General features: G+C 46.8%; 6 non-coding genes and 3 pseudogenes across 6 annotated transcripts; all 9 read left to right on the top strand.

Annotated features, from left to right (window-relative positions):
- Window positions 1-330: 330 nt before the first annotated feature.
- LOC130318670 (U2 spliceosomal RNA) lies at window positions 331-521 on the top strand. Its single transcript, XR_008865151.1, has one exon. It is a non-coding gene; the product is annotated as a U2 spliceosomal RNA (small nuclear RNA).
- Window positions 522-2619: 2098 nt separating this feature from the next.
- On the top strand, window positions 2620-2810 carry LOC130318671 (U2 spliceosomal RNA). Its single transcript, XR_008865152.1, has one exon. It is a non-coding gene; the product is annotated as a U2 spliceosomal RNA (small nuclear RNA).
- Window positions 2811-4911: 2101 nt separating this feature from the next.
- On the top strand, window positions 4912-5102 carry LOC130318672 (U2 spliceosomal RNA). The gene has a single exon (XR_008865153.1). It is a non-coding gene; the product is annotated as a U2 spliceosomal RNA (small nuclear RNA).
- Window positions 5103-7194: 2092 nt separating this feature from the next.
- LOC130318680 (U2 spliceosomal RNA) lies at window positions 7195-7354 on the top strand (annotated as a pseudogene).
- A 694-nt stretch (window positions 7355-8048) lies between these two features.
- Window positions 8049-8235, top strand: LOC130318679 (U2 spliceosomal RNA). The gene has a single exon (XR_008865157.1). It is a non-coding gene; the product is annotated as a U2 spliceosomal RNA (small nuclear RNA).
- A 12828-nt stretch (window positions 8236-21063) lies between these two features.
- Window positions 21064-21280, top strand: LOC130318678 (U2 spliceosomal RNA; annotated as a pseudogene).
- A 2090-nt stretch (window positions 21281-23370) lies between these two features.
- Window positions 23371-23561, top strand: LOC130318673 (U2 spliceosomal RNA). The gene has a single exon (XR_008865154.1). It is a non-coding gene; the product is annotated as a U2 spliceosomal RNA (small nuclear RNA).
- Window positions 23562-25640: 2079 nt separating this feature from the next.
- Window positions 25641-25800, top strand: LOC130318681 (U2 spliceosomal RNA; annotated as a pseudogene).
- Window positions 25801-26494: 694 nt separating this feature from the next.
- LOC130318677 (U2 spliceosomal RNA) lies at window positions 26495-26679 on the top strand. The gene has a single exon (XR_008865156.1). It is a non-coding gene; the product is annotated as a U2 spliceosomal RNA (small nuclear RNA).
- Window positions 26680-27384: the final 705 nt, after the last annotated feature.

Below are 27384 nucleotides of genomic sequence, written 5' to 3' on the forward strand. Positions count from 1 at the left end.
ATCTGCAGGCAACAAAGGTAGGTGTGTGCTTGTGTGTGTGTTTCCTATGCAGATCCTAAGCCCAGTGTCACATGCAAGTAGGAGGAGTAAGAAGGGTTCCTGGCAAATCCGGGTTATGGATTGCATTTAAAAAGGCCCCGTGGGAGTGCAATGGGCCCCTGTCTTGCTGCTTAGCAATAATGGTATGGGTTTAGGTTCTGCTGTGTGTACTGGTGGTTGACTGCCCCCCAGCCCAGAGTGTGCATGGAAAATTGTCTGGCAGCCTCCCTGACAGCAAGCAGTGATAGTGCCCATGAAGGGCACCTTGTTGGGCCCGCCCCTTTCACGGTTATCGCTTCTCGGCCTTTTGGCTAAGATCAAGTGTAGTATCTGTTCTTATCAGTTTAATATCTGATACGTCCCCTATCTGGGGACCATATATTAAATGGATTTTTGAGAACGGGGGCCGATTTCGAAGCTTGCTTCCGTCGCCCTATGCATTGACCCGATATGGCAGTATCTTCGGGTACAGTGCACCACCCCCTTACAGGGTTAAAAAGAAAGATTCCTACTTTCATTGCTACCTGCTTGCTGGCTAGCCAGCTAGCCAGCCCTGTGGGCCTTGCTGCTGCTGCAGCCAAAAAACAAAAGGTGGTGCTGCTGCTGCTTCTGCTGCTTCTGCTTCTGCTTGTGTCTGGCCGCTGTTGGAGCGTCCAGGCACAGGACTTCTGCTGCTGCTGACTAAATGGCCTCCTTAATTGGATCATTTGAGTAGCCAGCACACCTGTGCAGGTAGGGCATGACATGATAGGCAGCTGCCTTGATAGCGGGTGGGTGCTGAATGTTCCTAATTGACAAAATAAGATTAATGCTTATGAAGAAATATAAAATCTCATCCCTTCCCCAATATCGCGCCACACCCCTACCCCTTAATTCCCTGGTTGAACTTGATGGACATATGTCTTTTTTCGACCGTACTAACTATGTAACTATGTAACATAACATGGGGGGGGGGGGGGGTCTCCTGGCTGTTCACACAGGTGTGTCATTGCTGTACATTGACCATGCATTGCTTCTGTGGTATTGCAAAGGCAAAGACAAATGCTTCCAGCCATCCATTGCACTAATGGATTGGTCATCAGCTGGCTGTCTATGTCCCGCATCAATATAGACCAAAGTACAGAGGGTTAGGCTATGCTATTGTGCACCTACCTGATGCATCAGAAGGTGCGAGGCCCTTGCTAAATTCTGTGCACAGACTTTGAGATCTATACTTTAGACTGGATCTAAACCTGCTCCAACATGGACTGACATTCTGGCCTACTTTCAGCCGATGCGACTTGTCTGTCGCTGAACAGTCGCTTTTTATGTATTCAGCACCTATGTATAATGTTGTAAAAATGCTCTAGAAGCTAAAGTCGCAGAAATGTCACACATATTTGGCCTGCAACTTTCTGTGCGACAAATTCAGACAGGAAAAATCAGTATAAATCCTTAGAAAATTATCCCCCAGTGTCTCCATCTGCTGGCGGTATTGAATAAGCATTGCTGCACTGATGGGGTATGCATTAGACGAAAAAAAAGAAGAAAAAGAAGAATAATACGCCCAGAAAAGAGGCGAAAAGGAGAAAAACGTAAAAAAACGTGAAAAAAAAGTAAGAGGAAGAGAAGGGAAAAAAAGGTGGAAATGGGTTTAAAAGTGATTTCGGCGGAGAAATATATATATATATATATATATATATATATATATATATATATATATATATACGCGCACACACACACATATATATAAACGTATTCTCCGTTGAGATATTGCAGCCGCTGCTGTGTCCAGGCCCAGGAGCCTTAGCACTGTGCTGTGATGTCACTCAATACCACTGACATCACTAGGTGTAAACAACATCTCTCCTTTGCTGTGTATGTGACTATGGAGCTGTTTGGTGATGTCGTCTATTATGGCCTTCATAGAAGCAACAGGAGATTGTTGCATCCATCTAGAACCCTCAGAACTACAGTGCTATGATGTCACTCACTTCCACAGGCCTTGCAGAGTGTAAACAACAACAACCCAGCTTTGTTGTGTATGTAACCATAGGGATTTGTGATGTCACCTAGAACCTTCACAGCAGCGACAGCTTTATGAGGAGCATCAGCACTGCTCTGCCTGAGCAGAACCATCACCGCCATAGGTTGTCAAATAACCCGGGTTTAACCCACACAGGTAAGTCCAATGGGGTGCAGGCATGTCCTCTATGCTTACAGCTTTCCGTGGGTGTTGGTTTGATACCGTTTGGGGACAGCCAAGGAGGCATCTGCAGGCAACAAAGGTAGGTGTGTGCTTGTGTGTGTGTTTCCTATGCAGATCCTAAGCCCAGTGTCACATGCAAGTAGGAGGAGTAAAAAGGGTTCCTGGCAAATCCGGGTTATGGATTGCATTTAAAAAGGCCCCGTGGGAGTGCAATGGGCCCCTGTCTTGCTGCTTAGCAATAATGGTATGGGTTTAGGTTCTGCTGTGTGTACTGGTGGTTGACTGCCCCCCAGCCCAGAGTGTGCATGGAAAATTGTCTGGCAGCCTCCCTGACAGCAAGCAGTGATAGTGCCCATGAAGGGCACCTTGTTGGGCCCGCCCCTTTCACGGTTATCGCTTCTCGGCCTTTTGGCTAAGATCAAGTGTAGTATCTGTTCTTATCAGTTTAATATCTGATACGTCCCCTATCTGGGGACCATATATTAAATGGATTTTTGAGAACGGGGGCCGATTTCGAAGCTTGCTTCCGTCGCCCTATGCATTGACCCGATATGGCAGTATCTTCGGGTACAGTGCACCACCCCCTTACAGGGTTAAAAAGAAAGATTCCTACTTTCATTGCTACCTGCTTGCTGGCTAGCCAGCTAGCCAGCCCTGTGGGCCTTGCTGCTGCTGCAGCCAAAAAACAAAAGGTGGTGCTGCTGCTGCTTCTGCTGCTTCTGCTTCTGCTTGTGTCTGGCCGCTGTTGGAGCGTCCAGGCACAGGACTTCTGCTGCTGCTGACTAAATGGCCTCCTTAATTGGATCATTTGAGTAGCCAGCACACCTGTGCAGGTAGGGCATGACATGATAGGCAGCTGCCTTGATAGCGGGTGGGTGCTGAATGTTCCTAATTGACAAAATAAGATTAATGCTTATGAAGAAATATAAAATCTCATCCCTTCCCCAATATCGCGCCACACCCCTACCCCTTAATTCCCTGGTTGAACTTGATGGACATATGTCTTTTTTCGACCGTACTAACTATGTAACTATGTAACATAACATGGGGGGGGGGGGGGTCTCCTGGCTGTTCACACAGGTGTGTCATTGCTGTACATTGACCATGCATTGCTTCTGTGGTATTGCAAAGGCAAAGACAAATGCTTCCAGCCATCCATTGCACTAATGGATTGGTCATCAGCTGGCTGTCTATGTCCCGCATCAATATAGACCAAAGTACAGAGGGTTAGGCTATGCTATTGTGCACCTACCTGATGCATCAGAAGGTGCGAGGCCCTTGCTAAATTCTGTGCACAGACTTTGAGATCTATACTTTAGACTGTATCTAAACCTGCTCCAACATGGACTGACATTCTGGCCTACTTTCAGCCGATGCGACTTGTCTGTCGCTGAACAGTCGCTTTTTATGTATTCAGCACCTATGTATAATGTTGTAAAAATGCTCTAGAAGCTAAAGTCGCAGAAATGTCACACATATTTGGCCTGCAACTTTCTGTGCGACAAATTCAGACAGGAAAAATCAGTATAAATCCTTAGAAAATTATCCCCCAGTGTCTCCATCTGCTGGCGGTATTGAATAAGCATTGCTGCACTGATGGGGTATGCATTAGACGAAAAAAAAGAAGAAAAAGAAGAATAATACGCCCAGAAAAGAGGCGAAAAGGAGAAAAACGTAAAAAAACGTGAAAAAAAAGTAAGAGGAAGAGAAGGGAAAAAAAGGTGGAAATGGGTTTAAAAGTGATTTCGGCGGAGAAATATATATATATATATATATATATATATATATATATATATATATATATATATATACGCGCACACACACACATATATATAAACGTATTCTCCGTTGAGATATTGCAGCCGCTGCTGTGTCCAGGCCCAGGAGCCTTAGCACTGTGCTGTGATGTCACTCAATACCACTGACATCACTAGGTGTAAACAACATCTCTCCTTTGCTGTGTATGTGACTATGGAGCTGTTTGGTGATGTCGTCTATTATGGCCTTCATAGAAGCAACAGGAGATTGTTGCATCCATCTAGAACCCTCAGAACTACAGTGCTATGATGTCACTCACTTCCACAGGCCTTGCAGAGTGTAAACAACAACAACCCAGCTTTGTTGTGTATGTAACCATAGGGATTTGTGATGTCACCTAGAACCTTCACAGCAGCGACAGCTTTATGAGGAGCATCAGCACTGCTCTGCCTGAGCAGAACCATCACCGCCATAGGTTGTCAAATAACCCGGGTTTAACCCACACAGGTAAGTCCAATGGGGTGCAGGCATGTCCTCTATGCTTACAGCTTTCCGTGGGTGTTGGTTTGATACCGTTTGGGGACAGCCAAGGAGGCATCTGCAGGCAACAAAGGTAGGTGTGTGCTTGTGTGTGTGTTTCCTATGCAGATCCTAAGCCCAGTGTCACATGCAAGTAGGAGGAGTAAGAAGGGTTCCTGGCAAATCCGGGTTATGGATTGCATTTAAAAAGGCCCCGTGGGAGTGCAATGGGCCCCTGTCTTGCTGCTTAGCAATAATGGTATGGGTTTAGGTTCTGCTGTGTGTACTGGTGGTTGACTGCCCCCCAGCCCAGAGTGTGCATGGAAAATTGTCTGGCAGCCTCCCTGACAGCAAGCAGTGATAGTGCCCATGAAGGGCACCTTGTTGGGCCCGCCCCTTTCACGGTTATCGCTTCTCGGCCTTTTGGCTAAGATCAAGTGTAGTATCTGTTCTTATCAGTTTAATATCTGATACGTCCCCTATCTGGGGACCATATATTAAATGGATTTTTGAGAACGGGGGCCGATTTCGAAGCTTGCTTCCGTCGCCCTATGCATTGACCCGATATGGCAGTATCTTCGGGTACAGTGCACCACCCCCTTACAGGGTTAAAAAGAAAGATTCCTACTTTCATTGCTACCTGCTTGCTGGCTAGCCAGCTAGCCAGCCCTGTGGGCCTTGCTGCTGCTGCAGCCAAAAAACAAAAGGTGGTGCTGCTGCTGCTTCTGCTGCTTCTGCTGCTTCTGCTTCTGCTTGTGTCTGGCCGCTGTTGGAGCGTCCAGGCACAGGACTTCTGCTGCTGCTGACTAAATGGCCTCCTTAATTGGATCATTTGAGTAGCCAGCACACCTGTGCAGGTAGGGCATGACATGATAGGCAGCTGCCTTGATAGCGGGTGGGTGCTGAATGTTCCTAATTGACAAAATAAGATTAATGCTTATGAAGAAATATAAAATCTCATCCCTTCCCCAATATCGCGCCACACCCCTACCCCTTAATTCCCTGGTTGAACTTGATGGACATATGTCTTTTTTCGACCGTACTAACTATGTAACTATGTAACATAACATGGGGGGGGGGGGGGGGTCTCCTGGCTGTTCACACAGGTGTGTCATTGCTGTACATTGACCATGCATTGCTTCTGTGGTATTGCAAAGGCAAAGACAAATGCTTCCAGCCATCCATTGCACTAATGGATTGGTCATCAGCTGGCTGTCTATGTCCCGCATCAATATAGACCAAAGTACAGAGGGTTAGGCTATGCTATTGTGCACCTACCTGATGCATCAGAAGGTGCGAGGCCCTTGCTAAATTCTGTGCACAGACTTTGAGATCTATACTTTAGACTGTATCTAAACCTGCTCCAACATGGACTGACATTCTGGCCTACTTTCAGCCGATGCGACTTGTCTGTCGCTGAACAGTCGCTTTTTATGTATTCAGCACCTATGTATAATGTTGTAAAAATGCTCTAGAAGCTAAAGTCGCAGAAATGTCACACATATTTGGCCTGCAACTTTCTGTGTGACAAATTCAGACAGGAAAAATCAGTATAAATCCTTAGAAAATTATCCCCCAGTGTCTCCATCTGCTGGCGGTATTGAATAAGCATTGCTGCACTGATGGGGTATGCATTAGACGTAAAAAAAGAAGAAAAAGAAGAATAATACGCCCAGAAAAGAGGCGAAAAGGAGAAAAACGTAAAAAAACGTGAAAAAAAAGTAAGAGGAAGAGAAGTGAAAAAAAGGTGGAAATGGGTTTAAAAGTGATTTCGGCGGAGAAATATATATATATATATATATATATATATATATATACGCGCACACACACACATATATATAAACGTATTCTCCGTTGAGATATTGCAGCCGCTGCTGTGTCCAGGCCCAGGAGCCTTAGCACTGTGCTGTGATGTCACTCAATACCACTGACATCACTAGGTGTAAACAACATCTCTCCTTTGCTGTGTATGTGACTATGGAGCTGTTTGGTGATGTCGTCTATTATGGCCTTCATAGAAGCAACAGGAGATTGTTGCATCCATCTAGAACCCTCAGAACTACAGTGCTATGATGTCACTCACTTCCACAGGCCTTGCAGAGTGTAAACAACAACAACCCAGCTTTGTTGTGTATGTAACCATAGGGATTTGTGATGTCACCTAGAACCTTCACAGCAGCGACAGCTTTATGAGGAGCATCAGCACTGCTCTGCCTGAGCAGAACCATCACCGCCATAGGTTGTCAAATAACCCGGGTTTAACCCACACAGGTAAGTCCAATGGGGTGCAGGCATGTCCTCTATGCTTACAGCTTCCCGTGGGTGTTGGTTTGATACCGTTTGGGGACAGCCAAGGAGGCATCTGCAGGCAACAAAGGTAGGTGTGTGCTTGTGTGTGTGTTTCCTATGCAGATCCTAAGCCCAGTGTCACATGCAAGTAGGAGGAGTAAGAAGGGTTCCTGGCAAATCCGGGTTATGGATTGCATTTAAAAAGGCCCCGTGGGAGTGCAATGGGCCCCTGTCTTGCTGCTTAGCAATAATGGTATGGGTTTAGGTTCTGCTGTGTGTACTGGTGGTTGACTGCCCCCCAGCCCAGAGTGTGCATGGAAAATTGTCTGGCAGCCTCCCTGACAGCAAGCAGTGATAGTGCCCATGAAGGGCACCTTGTTGGGCCCGCCCCTTTCACGGTTATCGCTTCTCGGCCTTTTGGCTAAGATCAAGTGTAGTATCTGTTCTTATCAGTTTTCATGCTGGTGGGGATGGGTGCTGCATGGAGGATGCAGGTGTACCAGGGCTTTCCGGGGCTGGTTCTGAGGAATCAGCTCGACGGCTGCCCCGATGTGACCTGTTCCCTCCGGGTCTCGCCATGAGGCTGAGAGGGTCTAGAGCCGAGGTACTTTTGTGCCTCGGGGAGTGGTGACCCCGAGGTGCCGAAACTCACTGGGAGAATAGACTCACTGAGTTGACGCACGGGCACCATAATCTCTTCACCTTGTGGCACTCACCTCTTGATTCCCGGCCTTCTGGCTAGGATCAGAGAAATTTTTATAGATCCGGCCGAATGTCCGGGCAGTATATCTGCACACATTCACTTATTTATTTCTTTTTTGTCTCACTGTGTCACTTTTTGCGTGTTGTGTGTTCACAGGATTTGTCAGGATGCGGTAGCCCTTCTGGGTGTCCCTCCTGGCGGTCTAGGGGAGGTGTGTGTGGCCATTAGGTTCCACACCTCCCTGCAAACACCCCGGGTACTCCTGCTTTGGCAGGGTACCTACCGTAATCGGCTCTGCGGGCAGATACCTTGGCTGACGCCAAGGGGGATGCCGGGAGCATTTGTGGTCCCCTAGTAGCTTCGGCGAAAAGGGACATCGAACCTGGAACCTCGCAGGTACCTTTTGGTCCGGAGGCGAAGGGTAAGGTTTGTTGGGGGGCCTCTCTCCTATCGGAGAAGGGCTTGCGATAGACCGCATCCTTTGTGCACGTTTTTTTTTGTGTAACACGTTTGCACTTTTTCTTGCACTTTGGGTGAATCGAAAGCACGTTCCTCGGCTTTAGATAAAAAAAAAAAAAAAAAAAAATCTGTTCTTATCAGTTTAATATCTGATACGTCCCCTATCTGGGGACCATATATTAAATGGATTTTTGAGAACGGGGGCCGATTTCGAAGCTTGCTTCCGTCGCCCTATGCATTGACCCGATATGGCAGTATCTTCGGGTACAGTGCACCACCCCCTTACAGGGTTAAAAAGAAAGATTCCTACTTTCATTGCTACCTGCTTGCTGGCTAGCCAGCTAGCCAGCCCTGTGGGCCTTGCTGCTGCTGCAGCCAAAAAACAAAAGGTGGTGCTGCTGCTGCTTCTGCTGCTTCTGCTTCTGCTTGTGTCTGGCCGCTGTTGGAGTGTCCAGGCACAGGACTTCTGCTGCTGCTGACTAAATGGCCTCCTTAATTGGATCATTTGAGTAGCCAGCACACCTGTGCAGGTAGGGCATGACATGATAGGCAGCTGCCTTGATAGCGGGTGGGTGCTGAATGTTCCTAATTGACAAAATAAGATTAATGCTTATGAAGAAATATAAAATCTCATCCCTTCCCCAATATCGCGCCACACCCCTACCCCTTAATTCCCTGGTTGAACTTGATGGACATATGTCTTTTTTCGACCGTACTAACTATGTAACTATGTAACATAACATGGGGGGGGGGGGGGGGGTCTCCTGGCTGTTCACACAGGTGTGTCATTGCTGTACATTGACCATGCATTGCTTCTGTGGTATTGCAAAGGCAAAGACAAATGCTTCCAGCCATCCATTGCACTAATGGATTGGTCATCAGCTGGCTGTCTATGTCCCGCATCAATATAGACCAAAGTACAGAGGGTTAGGCTATGCTATTGTGCACCTACCTGATGCATCAGAAGGTGCGAGGCCCTTGCTAAATTCTGTGCACAGACTTTGAGATCTATACTTTAGACTGTATCTAAACCTGCTCCAACATGGACTGACATTCTGGCCTACTTTCAGCCGATGCGACTTGTCTGTCGCTGAACAGTCGCTTTTTATGTATTCAGCACCTATGTATAATGTTGTAAAAATGCTCTAGAAGCTAAAGTCGCAGAAATGTCACACATATTTGGCCTGCAACTTTCTGTGCGACAAATTCAGACAGGAAAAATCAGTATAAATCCTTAGAAAATTATCCCCCAGTGTCTCCATCTGCTGGCGGTATTGAATAAGCATTGCTGCACTGATGGGGTATGCATTAGACGAAAAAAAAGAAGAAAAAGAAGAATAATACGCCCAGAAAAGAGGCGAAAAGGAGAAAAACGTAAAAAAACGTGAAAAAAAAGTAAGAGGAAGAGAAGGGAAAAAAAGGTGGAAATGGGTTTAAAAGTGATTTCGGCGGAGAAATATATATATATATATATATATATATATATATATATATACGCGCACACACACACTGTTACGCCGAGCGCTCCGGGTCCCCGCTCCTCCCCGGAGCGCTCGCTACACTCTTCTCACTGCAGCGCTCCGGTCAGTTCCACTGACCCGGGGCGCTGCGATACCGCCTCCAGCCGGGATGCGATTCGCGATGCGGGTAGCGCCCGCTCGCGATGCGCACCCCGGCTCCCGTACCTGACTCGCTCTCCGTCTGTCCTGTCCCGGCGCGCGCGGCCCCGCTCCCTAGGGCGCGCGCGCGCCGGGTCTTTGCGATTTAAAGGGCCACTGCGCCGCTGATTGGCGCAGTGGTTCCAATTAGTGTTATCACCTGTGCACTTCCCTATATCATCTCACTTCCCCTTCACTCCCTCGCCGGATCTTGTTGCCATCGTGCCAGTGAAAGCGTTTCCTAGTGTGTTCCTAGCCTGTGTTCCAGACCTCCTGCCGTTGCCCCTGACTACGATCCTTGCTGCCTGCCCCGACCTTCTGCTACGTCCGACCTTGCTTCTGTCTACTCCCTTGTACCGCGCCTATCTTCAGCAGCCAGAGAGGTAGAGCCGTTGCTAGTGGATACGACCTGGTCACTACCGCCGCAGCAAGACCATCCCGCTTTGCGGCGGGCTCTGGTGAAAACCAGTAGTGACTTAGAACCGATCCACTAGCACGGTCCACGCCAATCCCTCTCTGGCACAGAGGATCCACTACCTGCCAGCCGGCATCGTGACTGTAGATCCGGCCATGGATCCCGCTGAAGTTCCTCTGCCAGTTGTCGCTGACCTCACCACGGTGGTCGCCCAGCAGTCACAACAGATAGCGCAACAAGGCCAACAGCTGTCTCAACTGACTGTTATGCTACAACAGTTACTACCACAGCTCCAGCAATCATCTCCTCCGCCAGCTCCTGCACCTCCTCCGCAGCGAGTGGCCACTTCTGGACTACGACTATCCTTGCCGGATAAATTTGATGGGGACTCTAAGTTTTGCCGTGGCTTTCTTTCCCAATGTTCATTGCACTTGGAGATGATGTCGGACCAGTTCCCCACTGAAAGGTCTAAGGTGGCTTTCGTAGTCAGCCTTCTGTCTGGAAAAGCCCTGTCTTGGGCCACACCGCTCTGGGACCGCAATGACCCCGTCACTGCCTCTGTACACTCCTTCTTCTCGGAAATTCGAAGTGTCTTTGAGGAACCTGCCCGAGCCTCTTCTGCTGAGACTGCCCTGTTGAACCTGGTCCAGGGTAATTCTTCCGTTGGCGAGTATGCCGTACAATTCCGTACTCTTGCTTCAGAATTATCCTGGAATAATGAGGCACTCTGCGCGACCTTTAAAAAAGGCCTATCCAGCAACATTAAAGATGTTCTGGCCGCACGAGAAATCCCTGCTAATCTACATGAACTCATTCACCTAGCCACTCGCATTGACATGCGTTTTTCCGAAAGGCGTCAGGAGCTCCGCCAGGATATGGACTCTGTTCGCACGAGGCGTTTCTTCTCCCCGGCTCCTCTCTCCTCTGGTCCCCTGCAATCTGTTCCTGTGCCTCCCGCCGTGGAGGCTATGCAGGTCGACCGGTCTCGCCTGACACCTCAAGAGAGGACACGACGCCGCATGGAGAATCTCTGCCTGTACTGTGCTAGTACCGAACACTTCCTGAAGGATTGTCCTATCCGTCCTCCCCGCCTGGAAAGACGTACGCTGACTCCGCACAAAGGTGAGACAGTCCTTGATGTCTACTCTGCTTCTCCACGTCTTACTGTGCCTGTGCGGATGTCTGCCTCTGCCTTCTCCTTCTCTGCTGTGGCCTTCTTGGACTCCGGATCTGCAGGAAATTTTATTTTGGCCTCTCTCGTCAACAAGTTCAACATCCCGGTGACCAGTCTCGCCAGACCCCTCTACATCAATTGTGTAAACAATGAAAGATTGGACTGTACCATACGTTTCCGCACGGAGCCCCTTCTAATGTGCATCGGATCTCATCACGAGAGGATTGAACTTTTGGTCCTCCCCAATTGCACTTCTGAAATTCTCCTTGGACTTCCCTGGCTTCAACTCCATTCCCCAACCCTGGATTGGTCCACTGGGGAGATCAGGAGTTGGGGGCCCTCTTGTTCCAAGGACTGCCTAAAACCGGTTCCCAGTAACCCTTGCCGTGACTCTGTGGTTCCTCCTGTAACCGGTCTCCCTAAGGCCTATATGGACTTTGCGGACGTTTTTTGCAAAAAACAAGCTGAGACTCTACCTCCTCACAGGCCTTATGATTGTCCTATTGACCTCCTCCCGGGCACTACTCCACCCCGGGGCAGAATCTATCCTCTGTCCGTCCCAGAGACTCTTGCCATGTCTGAATACGTCCAGGAAAATTTAAAAAAGGGCTTTATCCGTAAATCCTCCTCTCCTGCCGGAGCCGGATTTTTCTTTGTGTCCAAAAAAGATGGCTCTCTACGTCCTTGCATTGACTACCGCGGTCTTAATAAAATCACGGTTAAGAACCGCTACCCCCTACCCCTCATCTCTGAACTCTTTGATCGCCTCCAAGGTGCCCACATTTTTACCAAACTGGACTTAAGAGGTGCTTATAATCTCATCCGCATCAGAGAGGGGGATGAATGGAAAACGGCATTTAACACCAGAGATGGACACTTTGAGTATCTGGTCATGCCCTTTGGCCTGTGCAACGCCCCTGCCGTCTTCCAAGACTTTGTTAATGAAATTTTTCGTGATCTCCTATACTCCTGTGTTGTTGTATATCTGGACGATATCCTGATTTTTTCTGCCAATCTAGAAGAACACCGCCAGCATGTCCGTATGGTTCTTCAGAGACTTCGTGACAATCAACTCTATGCCAAAATAGAGAAATGTCTGTTTGAATGCCAATCTCTTCCTTTCCTAGGATACTTGGTCTCTGCCCAGGGACTACAAATGGATCCAGACAAACTCTCTGCCGTCTTAGATTGGCCACGCCCCTCCGGACTCCGTGCCATCCAACGTTTTTTGGGGTTCGCCAATTATTACAGGCAATTTATTCCACATTTTTCTACCGTTGTGGCTCCTATTTTGTGGCTTTAACCAAAAAAAATGCCGATCCCAAGTCTTGGCCTCCTCAAGCGGAAGACGCCTTTAAATGGCTCAAGTCTGCCTTTTCTTCGGCTCCCGTGCTCTCCAGACCTGACCCATCTAAACCCTTTCTATTGGAGGTTGATGCCTCCTCAGTGGGAGCTGGAGCTGTCCTTCTACAAAAAAACTCTTCCGGGCATGCTGTTACTTGTGGTTTTTTTTCTAGGACCTTCTCTCCGGCGGAGAGGAACTACTCCATCGGGGATCGAGAGCTTCTAGCCATTAAATTAGCACTTGAGGAATGGAGGCATCTGCTGGAGGGATCAAGATTTCCAGTTATTATTTACACCGATCACAAGAACCTCTCCTACCTCCAGTCTGCCCAACGGCTGAATCCTCGTCAGGCCAGGTGGTCTCTGTTCTTTGCCCGATTTAATTTTGAAATTCACTTTCGGCCTGCCGATAAGAACATTAGGGCCGATGCTCTCTCTCGTTCCTCAGATGCTTCTGAAGTTGAACTCTCTCCTCAACACATCATTCCTCCTGACTGCCTGATTTCCACTTCTCCAGCCTCCATCAGGCAAACTCCTCCAGGAAAGACCTTTGTTTCTCCACGCCAACGCCTCGGAATCCTCAAATGGGGTCACTCCTCCCATCTCGCAGGTCATGCGGGCATCAAGAAATCTGTGCAACTCATCTCTCGCTTCTATTGGTGGCCGACTCTAGAGACTGATGTGGTGGACTTTGTGCGAGCCTGCACTATCTGTGCCCGGGATAAGACTCCTCGCCAGAAGCCCGCTGGTTTTCTTCATCCTCTGCCTGTCCCCGAACAGCCTTGGTCTCTGATTGGTATGGATTTTATTACTGACTTACCCCCATCCCATGGCAACACTGTTATTTGGGTGGTCGTTGATCGATTCTCCAAAATGGCACATTTCATCCCTCTTCCTGGTCTTCCTTCAGCGCCTCAGTTGGCTAAACAATTTTTTGTACACATTTTTCGTCTTCACGGGTTGCCTACGCAGATCGTCTCGGATAGAGGCGTCCAATTCGTGTCTAAATTCTGGAGGGCTCTCTGTAAACAACTCAAGATTAAATTAAATTTTTCTTCTGCATATCATCCTCAATCCAATGGACAAGTAGAAAGAATTAACCAGGTCTTGGGTGATTATTTACGACATTTTGTTTCCTCCCGCCAGGATGACTGGGCAGATCTTCTACCTTGGGCCGAATTCTCGTATAATTTCAGAGTCTCTGAATCTTCCTCCAAATCCCCATTTTTCGTGGTGTACGGCCGTCACCCTCTTCCTCCCCTCCCTACCCCCTTGCCCTCTGGTCTGCCCGCTGTGGATGAAATTTCTCGTGATCTTTCCATCATATGGAGAGAGACCCAAAATTCTCACTTACAGGCTTCTTCACGCATGAAGAAATTTGCGGATAAGAAAAGAAGAGCTCCTCCCATTTTTTCCCCTGGAGACAAGGTATGGCTCTCCGCTAAATATGTCCGCTTCCGTGTCCCTAGCTATAAGTTGGGACCACGCTATCTTGGTCCTTTCAAAATTTTGCGCCAGATTAATCCTGTCTCTTACAAACTTCTTCTTCCTCCTTCTCTTCGTATTCCTAATGCCTTTCACGTTTCTCTTCTTAAACCACTTATCATTAACCGTTTCTCTCCCAAATCTGTTCCTCCCACTCCTGTCTCCGGCTCCTCGGACATCTTCTCCGTCAAAGAGATTTTAGCATCTAAAAAGGTCAGAGGGAAAACCTTCTTTTTAGTGGATTGGGAGGGTTGTGGTCCCGAAGAGAGGTCCTGGGAACCTGAGGACAATATCCTGGACAAAAGTCTGGTCCTCAGGTTCTCAGGCCCCAAGAAGAGGGGGAGACCCAAGGGGGGGGGGTACTGTTACGCCGAGCACTCCGGGTCCCCGCTCCTCCCCGGAGCGCTCGCTACACTCTTCTCACTGCAGCGCTCCGGTCAGTTCCACTGACCCGGGGCGCTGCGATACCGCCTCCAGCCGGGATGCGATTCGCGATGCGGGTAGCGCCCGCTCGCGATGCGCACCCCGGCTCCCGTACCTGACTCGCTCTCCGTCTGTCCTGTCCCGGCGCGCGCGGCCCCGCTCCCTAGGGCGCGCGCGCGCCGGGTCTTTGCGATTTAAAGGGCCACTGCGCCGCTGATTGGCGCAGTGGTTCCAATTAGTGTTATCACCTGTGCACTTCCCTATATCATCTCACTTCCCCTTCACTCCCTCGCCGGATCTTGTTGCCATCGTGCCAGTGAAAGCGTTTCCTAGTGTGTTCCTAGCCTGTGTTCCAGACCTCCTGCCGTTGCCCCTGACTACGATCCTTGCTGCCTGCCCCGACCTTCTGCTACGTCCGACCTTGCTTCTGTCTACTCCCTTGTACCGCGCCTATCTTCAGCAGCCAGAGAGGTAGAGCCGTTGCTAGTGGATACGACCTGGTCACTACCGCCGCAGCAAGACCATCCCGCTTTGCGGCGGGCTCTGGTGAAAACCAGTAGTGACTTAGAACCGATCCACTAGCACGGTCCACGCCAATCCCTCTCTGGCACAGAGGATCCACTACCTGCCAGCCGGCATCGTGACACACACATATATATAAACGTATTCTCCGTTGAGATATTGCAGCCGCTGCTGTGTCCAGGCCCAGGAGCCTTAGCACTGTGCTGTGATGTCACTCAATACCACTGACATCACTAGGTGTAAACAACATCTCTCCTTTGCTGTGTATGTGACTATGGAGCTGTTTGGTGATGTCGTCTATTATGGCCTTCATAGAAGCAACAGGAGATTGTTGCATCCATCTAGAACCCTCAGAACTACAGTGCTATGATGTCACTCACTTCCACAGGCCTTGCAGAGTGTAAACAACAACAACCCAGCTTTGTTGTGTATGTAACCATAGGGATTTGTGATGTCACCTAGAACCTTCACAGCAGCGACAGCTTTATGAGGAGCATCAGCACTGCTCTGCCTGAGCAGAACCATCACCGCCATAGGTTGTCAAATAACCCGGGTATACCCCCACACAGGTAAGTCCAATGGGGTGCAGGCATGTCCTCTATGCTTACAGCTTCCCGTGGGTGTTGGTTTGATACCGTTTGGGGACAGCCAAGGAGGCATCTGCAGGCAACAAAGGTAGGTGTGTGCTTGTGTGTGTGTTTCCTATGCAGATCCTAAGCCCAGTGTCACATGCAAGTAGGAGGAGTAAGAAGGGTTCCTGGCAAATCCGGGTTATGGATTGCATTTAAAAAGGCCCCGTGGGAGTGCAATGGGCCCCTGTCTTGCTGCTTAGCAATAATGGTATGGGTTTAGGTTCTGCTGTGTGTACTGGTGGTTGACTGCCCCCCAGCCCAGAGTGTGCATGGAAAATTGTCTGGCAGCCTCCCTGACAGCAAGCAGTGATAGTGCCCATGAAGGGCACCTTGTTGGGCCCGCCCCTTTCACGGTTATCGCTTCTCGGCCTTTTGGCTAAGATCCTGTGCGGTTTACCGGGCAGGGTAGGAGTCGGAAGGGGTGGTGATCGGGGCCCTCTTTTGCGGGGGGCCCTGGATTGTTACTGGGTTGCGATAGTGGGTATCTTAACCTGCAAAAATGAGCGGAGAGAGGACTCGAGGACTCGAGGATACGGTGCGGATTTACGTTCCTGGCGAACACCGGGGGACGATTGGATTGGATCAAGTTGTGCTGGAGATTCTTCGCAAGCTCCAGTACCTTCAGGTATGGCATGTAATCGCTATGCAAGATTTCCCTAGGCAAGGGATTTACGATATAACCTTTTATGATTCTGAGGTTTGCCAGAGGGTCTACATGGACTTAGAAGTGATGAAGAGGAGGAATGAGCCAGCTATAATGAGTAAGGTGAAAGTGGAACCATTATTCATGAATATGTCTAAGGTTGTTATAGTCCATATGTACAACCCGAAGGTTTCGGATGAGATGGTGACCAATTTTTTGTACCGATATTGTGATGAAGTTAAATTTCTTGGAAGACTCAAGAACAGACATGGGTACTTTAATTGCAAAAGGAAATTTGTTGTAAAATTTAAAAAGGACGAAGGAATGGAAGAGGGAAGGAAGAGTATACCACAGGTATTTTCTATTGGAGGAGAAAGAGGTTTTTGTTTTTATGAAGGACAGTTGCAGTACTGTAGACGTTGTCACGCTTATGGACATGTACAGGAGTCTTGCCCTGAGCAAGGAGTATGCTGCAGGAATTGTGGGAAATCAGGTCACAACTCGGGTGAATGTACTGAGAAGAAAACGTGTGATATCTGTGGTAGTGAGGAGCATTTGGCTAGAGGATGCAGTTTATGGTATAGAAAGAAAATGAGCTATGCTGACGCAGCAGGAAATAGAAGAGAGGAAAGAGGAGAAAGGCCATTTCCACGTGTTTTTGGTGTGAATGCTGAGGTGACTCAGGTGATTGACGAGAACTCTGTAAAAGGGAGTGCAGCAGGTGTGACAGTGCAGCACATGAATACTCAGGAAAAATCTGGAAAAGGGGAGGAGGGTGACTCCACTGGTGTGCATTGTGAGGAGACTGGTGTTGGTGAAGAGTTTACTGAGGTTAGTAAGAAGAAAGCCCGTAAAGGGAAAAAAGAGAAAGTGGTGGAGAGTGTGGAGACTGTGTGTAGGGAGGTTCCCCCATGTGAAGAAACAATTGAGGATTTTGAATGCCCAAACCCAGTGGTGGGGGAGGAGGAGGGGATGGAGTTTCAGGAGAATGAGAGTGAGAGATCCCTAACACCTGGGCAGAGGGTGATTAGTGGGGAGGAGAATGTAACATCTGAAGAGGAGGAGAAGGAGGAGGAGGAGGGGGAAGATGAAGATGAAGATGCAAATGGAGGCTTTCAAGGTAAAAGTAAAAGGTGTAAGAAAGGGAGTTGGTCAGGGGATCAGACGGATCCTGTGTATGGAGGTGAGGAAATGATAGACAGGGACTCTCAAGTGGGGTCGCCTGATTGCTATGGGATGCTGCTAAGGAAGGTTGAAGGTCAGAATACTAACTTCTAGTTAAAATGGATGTTAAGAAAATGGATTGCCTTCTTTCCTTTTTAATGGCATTGGTTGTGGCTACTCTTAATGTTCGGAGTATAGGAACAACCATCAGAAGAGCAGCAGTTTTTGATTTTTTGGAGAATGTGAAGGGAGATATATTTTGTTTACAGGAGTGTGCAATTAAGTCTGCACCTTATGTAGATGAATGGAAGAGAGGGCAGTCTTTTTGGTCTACATGCACAGAGAATAAAAATGAAGGTGTGGGGATTTTATTGTGTAACAGGGACATTAAAGTTTTAAATTGCCAAGTTTTAGTACCAGGTCGTTGTATGGTTTTAAATTTTGAGTTTTTAGGCCAGAGAATGAGAGTTTTTAATGTATATGCGCCAGCAGAAAAACAGGCACGTGTGTTATTTTTAGAGTCTCTTAAACTTTTTATTCCTGGTCGTGATGGTACTATTATTGTTGGTGATTTTAACTGCATTAGATCCGTCAATGATCGTGAGAGCTCTGCTAAGGTTAGAACTGATATTACTTCAAATGTTTTAAACCAAATTATTCAAGACTTACATTATTCTGATGTGGGACTGATGGTTAGCACTGATGAAAGATACACCTATATATCAGATAGTGGCCGCTGTAAATCCCGGATTGATTACATTCTTGTCTCTGAGGGGATTAAGGTGGTCCGGTGCAATCAAATGATGTCAACTTTCTCAGATCATAAGATGGTGTCGGCAGAAATAAGTATTGCAGAGTCCTTTCATTTTGGTAGAGGGCTCTGGAAATTAAATGTAAGTCTATTAGAAGATGAAGAAGTAATGGCCGGTTTTAAAGATTTTTTTTTATCTTGTACTTCTAAACAATCTGTTTTTAGTAATGTTTTAGCTTGGTGGGATTGGGCAAAAAGTGAGTTTGCTAAGTATTTTAAGTTCATTTGCATAAGGAGGGCACAAGAAAAGAGGAGGGGTTATGAAAGGCTTATCTCACGTTTAGAAACTCTCTTTAAGTTTAAACATGTTGGTGTGGAGGTGGAGGAGGAAATTGAGAAGGTGAAAATTGAGATGAAGAACAGGTTGTTGGAAAGAGGTAGAAATATTGTTTTTAAATCCAAAGTTCAACATTTGGAGGAAAATGAACAATGTACAAGATATTTCTTTAAAAAATGTTTTAATGCTAGGGGTGTTTTTAAGTCTGTTTTAACTCCTACAGGGGAAGTTGTTGGTGATGAGATGGTGAAGGAGATTGGCAGATTTTATGAAACACTTTTTAGTAATAAGAGCAGAGCCAGTGAGACGGAGATGAATGATTATTGTAATATTTTAGAGAATAATGTCCCTGAAGGAAAAAGTGCATTTTTAATTGAGGAAGTTTGTGAAGGGGAGATCAAGCAGGCTCTGGACAAGACAGCGAAAGGGAAGACACCGGGCTGTGATGGCCTCCCCTTTGAGTTTTATTCAGTTTTTTGGCATATTTTAAAGCAAGATTTTACACGGGTGGTGCAATATGTTTTTAACTCAGGTATTTTAGCGGAGTCTATGAAGAAAGGAGTTATTACCTTGATACATAAGAAAGGTGATGAAAGAGATTTGAAAAACTGGAGGCCGATCACATTATTGAATACAGATTATAAGATCATTGCAAAGATTGTGGCGAACAGGATGAGTGACATAGTTGAGCACCTTGTTGGAGAATACCAAGTTTGTGCAGTGCCAAATAGGAGAATAACTGATAATTTATTAGTTTTAAGAGACTCTATTTATTATAGTAATTTTAATAAGAATGCACTTTTTGTGGAATCCATTGATTTTGAAAAAGCTTATGACAGAGTTGCTCATGATTTTATGTTTATGGTTTTAAAGCATATGGGTATTCCTGAGAAGCTACTGTTTGTGATTAAAAGTTTTTATTATGGGGCAACAAGTCAGATTTTAGTCAATGGACATGTGGGGCCGGGTTTTAATATTTTATCAGGAGTACGACAGGGATGCCCACTCTCCCCAATTTTATTCATTTGTGTCATTGAGGCCTTGCTCAAAAATGTACAGAAGGACAAATGTGTGAGTGGTGTTTTTATCCCGGGAAGTAATGGAAGGAATTTGAAGGTTTTAAGTTACATGGATGATGTGGTTTTTACTTGCACTTCCCAAGCTGATCTTAACAGAGTGAATTTGCATGTAAAGATTTTTTGTTGTATTGCTGGTATGAAAGTCAATTGGGGGAAGTGCCAATTGAGTAATTTTGGAAAGCAAGGAAAAGTGGTGGTGGATGGCGTGGATGAGAAGGAAGATATTGAAGTGTTAGGGGTTGTTTTTGAAAAAAATCTAAAAGGAGGGAAAAGTTATGAGAAGTTGGAGGAGAAGATAGAGAAGAAATTATCTTTTTGGAAATTGAGAAACTTGTCCCTTAAAGGTAAAGTTCTGATTTTAAAGGCAGTAATTTTGCCACTACTATTATATACTGCAATGGTTTTCCCACCCGGCAAATTATGGACCAGAAGGATGACAAGGAAGTTGTTTATTTTTTTCTGGGGTTCAAAGATGGAAAAGATGAAGAGGGAGGAAGTGATGAAGAGCGTGAAGAAAGGCGGATATAATTTCCCGGATATTAATCTGTTTTTAAAGACTCATTACTTTCTTTTAATTTATAAAGTGTCTCAGTGCAATAATTGGGTGGCAGACATGAGCAGGTATTTGGCAGGATGGTTGTTTTCCAAATGGGGCTGGTGTGAGAAGGATCTGAGGAGACCAATAGCGCAAGTTATACCTACCTTCTATGTGGTTCTCAGGTCTTTCAGTGATCAATTTGGTTTGAGTTCCCTGGGAAAACCTGAGAAAAAGAAAATTGAAAATGAAATAAGAAAAAATGAGAGATTATATGAAGTACCATTCTGCACTACTGCTCAGTCTGTGAAGATCTGGAATCTTTTTAATGTTAGAGGATTATCGAATAGACAGAGAGATGTAAACTGGATGACTTTTCATGGCTGCCTCCCAACCAGAGCTTTCCTGAATGGACGAGGAATAAGAGTGAGCGAGAAATGTCCAAGAGAGGGTTGTGGAGGCAGGGAGGATACAGTGCACTTATTTTGGAACTGTTTTTATGCAAGAGAATTTTTTATGCTTCTACAGAGGTTTTTTTCTGCAATCACGGGATATGTTGATTTTAATTTTGAGAAGATTTTTATTGGTCAGGATTTTAGCAGGAGAGAGGACACACGTGAAAGCTGGATTGTATTTTCTGTTTTTAAAGAAGTTTTATGGGATTCTAGAAACCTGCTTGTTTTTAAAAATGTGTGTATTTCTCCAAGGGAGTTGAAGAGACTTTTTTTTGGAAGGTTGTTTATTATTTTTCTATTTGACAAGAAGAGAATGGGAGAGGAAGAGGCTGAAAAGATTTGGAGATACAAGGAATGGAGAAAGTTGTAAGTATCCTGATCAAGGTTTTGAATTTGTGCTTCTCTTATAGTTTTCTTATTGAGATATTTTTCCGCATGATGTTTTTTCAGACTTTGTTTAGAAGTGATGAGTTTTGGTAGGTGACCTGATGATCGCTTGAACAATAGTCTGTAACTGAGGAAAAAAAAAAAAGAAAAAAAAAAAAAAAAAAAAAATCTGTTCTTATCAGTTTAATATCTGATACGTCCCCTATCTGGGGACCATATATTAAATGGATTTTTGAGAACGGGGGCCGATTTCGAAGCTTGCTTCCGTCGCCCTATGCATTGACCCGATATGGCAGTATCTTCGGGTACAGTGCACCACCCCCTTACAGGGTTAAAAAGAAAGATTCCTACTTTCATTGCTACCTGCTTGCTGGCTAGCCAGCTAGCCAGCCCTGTGGGCCTTGCTGCTGCTGCAGCCAAAAAACAAAAGGTGGTGCTGCTGCTGCTTCTGCTGCTTCTGCTTCTGCTTGTGTCTGGCCGCTGTTGGAGCGTCCAGGCACAGGACTTCTGCTGCTGCTGACTAAATGGCCTCCTTAATTGGATCATTTGAGTAGCCAGCACACCTGTGCAGGTAGGGCATGACATGATAGGCAGCTGCCTTGATAGCGGGTGGGTGCTGAATGTTCCTAATTGACAAAATAAGATTAATGCTTATGAAGAAATATAAAATCTCATCCCTTCCCCAATATCGCGCCACACCCCTACCCCTTAATTCCCTGGTTGAACTTGATGGACATATGTCTTTTTTCGACCGTACTAACTATGTAACTATGTAACATAACATGGGGGGGGGGGGGGTCTCCTGGCTGTTCACACAGGTGTGTCATTGCTGTACATTGACCATGCATTGCTTCTGTGGTATTGCAAAGGCAAAGACAAATGCTTCCAGCCATCCATTGCACTAATGGATTGGTCATCAGCTGGCTGTCTATGTCCCGCATCAATATAGACCAAAGTACAGAGGGTTAGGCTATGCTATTGTGCACCTACCTGATGCATCAGAAGGTGCGAGGCCCTTGCTAAATTCTGTGCACAGACTTTGAGATCTATACTTTAGACTGTATCTAAACCTGCTCCAACATGGACTGACATTCTGGCCTACTTTCAGCCGATGCGACTTGTCTGTCGCTGAACAGTCGCTTTTTATGTATTCAGCACCTATGTATAATGTTGTAAAAATGCTCTAGAAGCTAAAGTCGCAGAAATGTCACACATATTTGGCCTGCAACTTTCTGTGCGACAAATTCAGACAGGAAAAATCAGTATAAATCCTTAGAAAATTATCCCCCAGTGTCTCCATCTGCTGGCGGTATTGAATAAGCATTGCTGCACTGATGGGGTATGCATTAGACGAAAAAAAAGAAGAAAAAGAAGAATAATACGCCCAGAAAAGAGGCGAAAAGGAGAAAAACGTAAAAAAACGTGAAAAAAAAGTAAGAGGAAGAGAAGTGAAAAAAAGGTGGAAATGGGTTTAAAAGTGATTTCGGCGGAGAAATATATATATATATATATATATATATATATATATATATATATACGCGCACACACACACATATATATAAACGTATTCTCCGTTGAGATATTGCAGCCGCTGCTGTGTCCAGGCCCAGGAGCCTTAGCACTGTGCTGTGATGTCACTCAATACCACTGACATTACTAGGTGTAAACAACATCTCTCCTTTGCTGTGTATGTGACTATGGAGCTGTTTGGTGATGTCGTCTATTATGGCCTTCATAGAAGCAACAGGAGATTGTTGCATCCATCTAGAACCCTCAGAACTACAGTGCTATGATGTCACTCACTTCCACAGGCCTTGCAGAGTGTAAACAACAACAACCCAGCTTTGTTGTGTATGTAACCATAGGGATTTGTGATGTCACCTAGAACCTTCACAGCAGCGACAGCTTTATGAGGAGCATCAGCACTGCTCTGCCTGAGCAGAACCATCACCGCCATAGGTTGTCAAATAACCCGGGTATACCCCCACACAGGTAAGTCCAATGGGGTGCAGGCATGTCCTCTATGCTTACAGCTTCCCGTGGGTGTTGGTTTGATACCGTTTGGGGACAGCCAAGGAGGCATCTGCAGGCAACAAAGGTAGGTGTGTGCTTGTGTGTGTGTTTCCTATGCAGATCCTAAGCCCAGTGTCACATGCAAGTAGGAGGAGTAAGAAGGGTTCCTGGCAAATCCGGGTTATGGATTGCATTTAAAAAGGCCCCGTGGGAGTGCAATGGGCCCCTGTCTTGCTGCTTAGCAATAATGGTATGGGTTTAGGTTCTGCTGTGTGTACTGGTGGTTGACTGCCCCCCAGCCCAGAGTGTGCATGGAAAATTGTCTGGCAGCCTCCCTGACAGCAAGCAGTGATAGTGCCCATGAAGGGCACCTTGTTGGGCCCGCCCCTTTCACGGTTATCGCTTCTCGGCCTTTTGGCTAAGATCAAGTGTAGTATCTGTTCTTATCAGTTTAATATCTGATACGTCCCCTATCTGGGGACCATATATTAAATGGATTTTTGAGAACGGGGGCCGATTTCGAAGCTTGCTTCCGTCGCCCTATGCATTGACCCGATATGGCAGTATCTTCGGGTACAGTGCACCACCCCCTTACAGGGTTAAAAAGAAAGATTCCTACTTTCATTGCTACCTGCTTGCTGGCTAGCCAGCTAGCCAGCCCTGTGGGCCTTGCTGCTGCTGCAGCCAAAAAACAAAAGGTGGTGCTGCTGCTGCTTCTGCTGCTTCTGCTTCTGCTTGTGTCTGGCCGCTGTTGGAGCGTCCAGGCACAGGACTTCTGCTGCTGCTGACTAAATGGCCTCCTTAATTGGATCATTTGAGTAGCCAGCACACCTGTGCAGGTAGGGCATGACATGATAGGCAGCTGCCTTGATAGCGGGTGGGTGCTGAATGTTCCTAATTGACAAAATAAGATTAATGCTTATGAAGAAATATAAAATCTCATCCCTTCCCCAATATCGCGCCACACCCCTACCCCTTAATTCCCTGGTTGAACTTGATGGACATATGTCTTTTTTCGACCGTACTAACTATGTAACTATGTAACATAACATGGGGGGGGGGGGGGTCTCCTGGCTGTTCACACAGGTGTGTCATTGCTGTACATTGACCATGCATTGCTTCTGTGGTATTGCAAAGGCAAAGACAAATGCTTCCAGCCATCCATTGCACTAATGGATTGGTCATCAGCTGGCTGTCTATGTCCCGCATCAATATAGACCAAAGTACAGAGGGTTAGGCTATGCTATTGTGCACCTACCTGATGCATCAGAAGGTGCGAGGCCCTTGCTAAATTCTGTGCACAGACTTTGAGATCTATACTTTAGACTGTATCTAAACCTGCTCCAACATGGACTGACATTCTGGCCTACTTTCAGCCGATGCGACTTGTCTGTCGCTGAACAGTCGCTTTTTATGTATTCAGCACCTATGTATAATGTTGTAAAAATGCTCTAGAAGCTAAAGTCGCAGAAATGTCACACATATTTGGCCTGCAACTTTCTGTGCGACAAATTCAGACAGGAAAAATCAGTATAAATCCTTAGAAAATTATCCCCCAGTGTCTCCATCTGCTGGCGGTATTGAATAAGCATTGCTGCACTGATGGGGTATGCATTAGACGAAAAAAAAGAAGAAAAAGAAGAATAATACGCCCAGAAAAGAGGCGAAAAGGAGAAAAACGTAAAAAAACGTGAAAAAAAAGTAAGAGGAAGAGAAGTGAAAAAAAGGTGGAAATGGGTTTAAAAGTGATTTCGGCGGAGAAATATATATATATATATATATATATATATATATACGCGCACACACACACATATATATAAACGTATTCTCCGTTGAGATATTGCAGCCGCTGCTGTGTCCAGGCCCAGGAGCCTTAGCACTGTGCTGTGATGTCACTCAATACCACTGACATCACTAGGTGTAAACAACATCTCTCCTTTGCTGTGTATGTGACTATGGAGCTGTTTGGTGATGTCGTCTATTATGGCCTTCATAGAAGCAACAGGAGATTGTTGCATCCATCTAGAACCCTCAGAACTACAGTGCTATGATGTCACTCACTTCCACAGGCCTTGCAGAGTGTAAACAACAACAACCCAGCTTTGTTGTGTATGTAACCATAGGGATTTGTGATGTCACCTAGAACCTTCACAGCAGCGACAGCTTTATGAGGAGCATCAGCACTGCTCTGCCTGAGCAGAACCATCACCGCCATAGGTTGTCAAATAACCCGGGTTTAACCCACACAGGTAAGTCCAATGGGGTGCAGGCATGTCCTCTATGCTTACAGCTTCCCGTGGGTGTTGGTTTGATACCGTTTGGGGACAGCCAAGGAGGCATCTGCAGGCAACAAAGGTAGGTGTGTGCTTGTGTGTGTGTTTCCTATGCAGATCCTAAGCCCAGTGTCACATGCAAGTAGGAGGAGTAAGAAGGGTTCCTGGCAAATCCGGGTTATGGATTGCATTTAAAAAGGCCCCGTGGGAGTGCAATGGGCCCCTGTCTTGCTGCTTAGCAATAATGGTATGGGTTTAGGTTCTGCTGTGTGTACTGGTGGTTGACTGCCCCCCAGCCCAGAGTGTGCATGGAAAATTGTCTGGCAGCCTCCCTGACAGCAAGCAGTGATAGTGCCCATGAAGGGCACCTTGTTGGGCCCGCCCCTTTCACGGTTATCGCTTCTCGGCCTTTTGGCTAAGATCAAGTGTAGTATCTGTTCTTATCAGTTTTCATGCTGGTGGGGATGGGTGCTGCATGGAGGATGCAGGTGTACCAGGGCTTTCCGGGGCTGGTTCTGAGGAATCAGCTCGACGGCTGCCCCGATGTGACCTGTTCCCTCCGGGTCTCGCCATGAGGCTGAGAGGGTCTAGAGCCGAGGTACTTTTGTGCCTCGGGGAGTGGTGACCCCGAGGTGCCGAAACTCACTGGGAGAATAGACTCACTGAGTTGACGCACGGGCACCATAATCTCTTCACCTTGTGGCACTCACCTCTTGATTCCCGGCCTTCTGGCTAGGATCAGAGAAATTTTTATAGATCCGGCCGAATGTCCGGGCAGTATATCTGCACACATTCACTTATTTATTTCTTTTTTGTCTCACTGTGTCACTTTTTGCGTGTTGTGTGTTCACAGGATTTGTCAGGATGCGGTAGCCCTTCTGGGTGTCTCTCCTGGCGGTCTAGGGGAGGTGTGTGTGGCCATTAGGTTCCACACCTCCCTGCAAACACCCCGGGTACTCCTGCTTTGGCAGGGTACCTACCGTAATCGGCTCTGCGGGCAGATACCTTGGCTGACGCCAAGGGGGATGCCGGGAGCATTTGTGGTCCCCTAGTAGCTTCGGCAAAAAGGGACATCGAACCTGGAACCTCGCAGGTACCTTTTGGTCCGGAGGCGAAGGGTAAGGTTTGTTGGGGGGCCTCTCTCCTATCGGAGAAGGGCTTGCGATAGACCGCATCCTTTGTGCACGTTTTTTTTTGTGTAACACGTTTGCACTTTTTCTTGCACTTTGGGTGAATCGAAAGCACGTTCCTCGGCTTTAGATAAAAAAAAAAAAAAAAAAATCTGTTCTTATCAGTTTAATATCTGATACGTCCCCTATCTGGGGACCATATATTAAATGGATTTTTGAGAACGGGGGCCGATTTCGAAGCTTGCTTCCGTCGCCCTATGCATTGACCCGATATGGCAGTATCTTCGGGTACAGTGCACCACCCCCTTACAGGGTTAAAAAGAAAGATTCCTACTTTCATTGCTACCTGCTTGCTGGCTAGCCAGCTAGCCAGCCCTGTGGGCCTTGCTGCTGCTGCAGCCAAAAAACAAAAGGTGGTGCTGCTGCTGCTTCTGCTGCTTCTGCTTCTGCTTGTGTCTGGCCGCTGTTGGAGCGTCCAGGCACAGGACTTCTGCTGCTGCTGACTAAATGGCCTCCTTAATTGGATCATTTGAGTAGCCAGCACACCTGTGCAGGTAGGGCATGACATGATAGGCAGCTGCCTTGATAGCGGGTGGGTGCTGAATGTTCCTAATTGACAAAATAAGATTAATGCTTATGAAGAAATATAAAATCTCATCCCTTCCCCAATATCGCGCCACACCCCTACCCCTTAATTCCCTGGTTGAACTTGATGGACATATGTCTTTTTTCGACCGTACTAACTATGTAACTATGTAACATAACATGGGGGGGGGGGGGGTCTCCTGGCTGTTCACACAGGTGTGTCATTGCTGTACATTGACCATGCATTGCTTCTGTGGTATTGCAAAGGCAAAGACAAATGCTTCCAGCCATCCATTGCACTAATGGATTGGTCATCAGCTGGCTGTCTATGTCCCGCATCAATATAGACCAAAGTACAGAGGGTTAGGCTATGCTATTGTGCACCTACCTGATGCATCAGAAGGTGCGAGGCCCTTGCTAAATT

This window comes from Hyla sarda, unplaced genomic scaffold (genome assembly GCF_029499605.1).
Source record: "Hyla sarda isolate aHylSar1 unplaced genomic scaffold, aHylSar1.hap1 scaffold_2066, whole genome shotgun sequence".
Lineage (NCBI taxonomy): Eukaryota > Metazoa > Chordata > Amphibia > Anura > Hylidae > Hyla > Hyla sarda.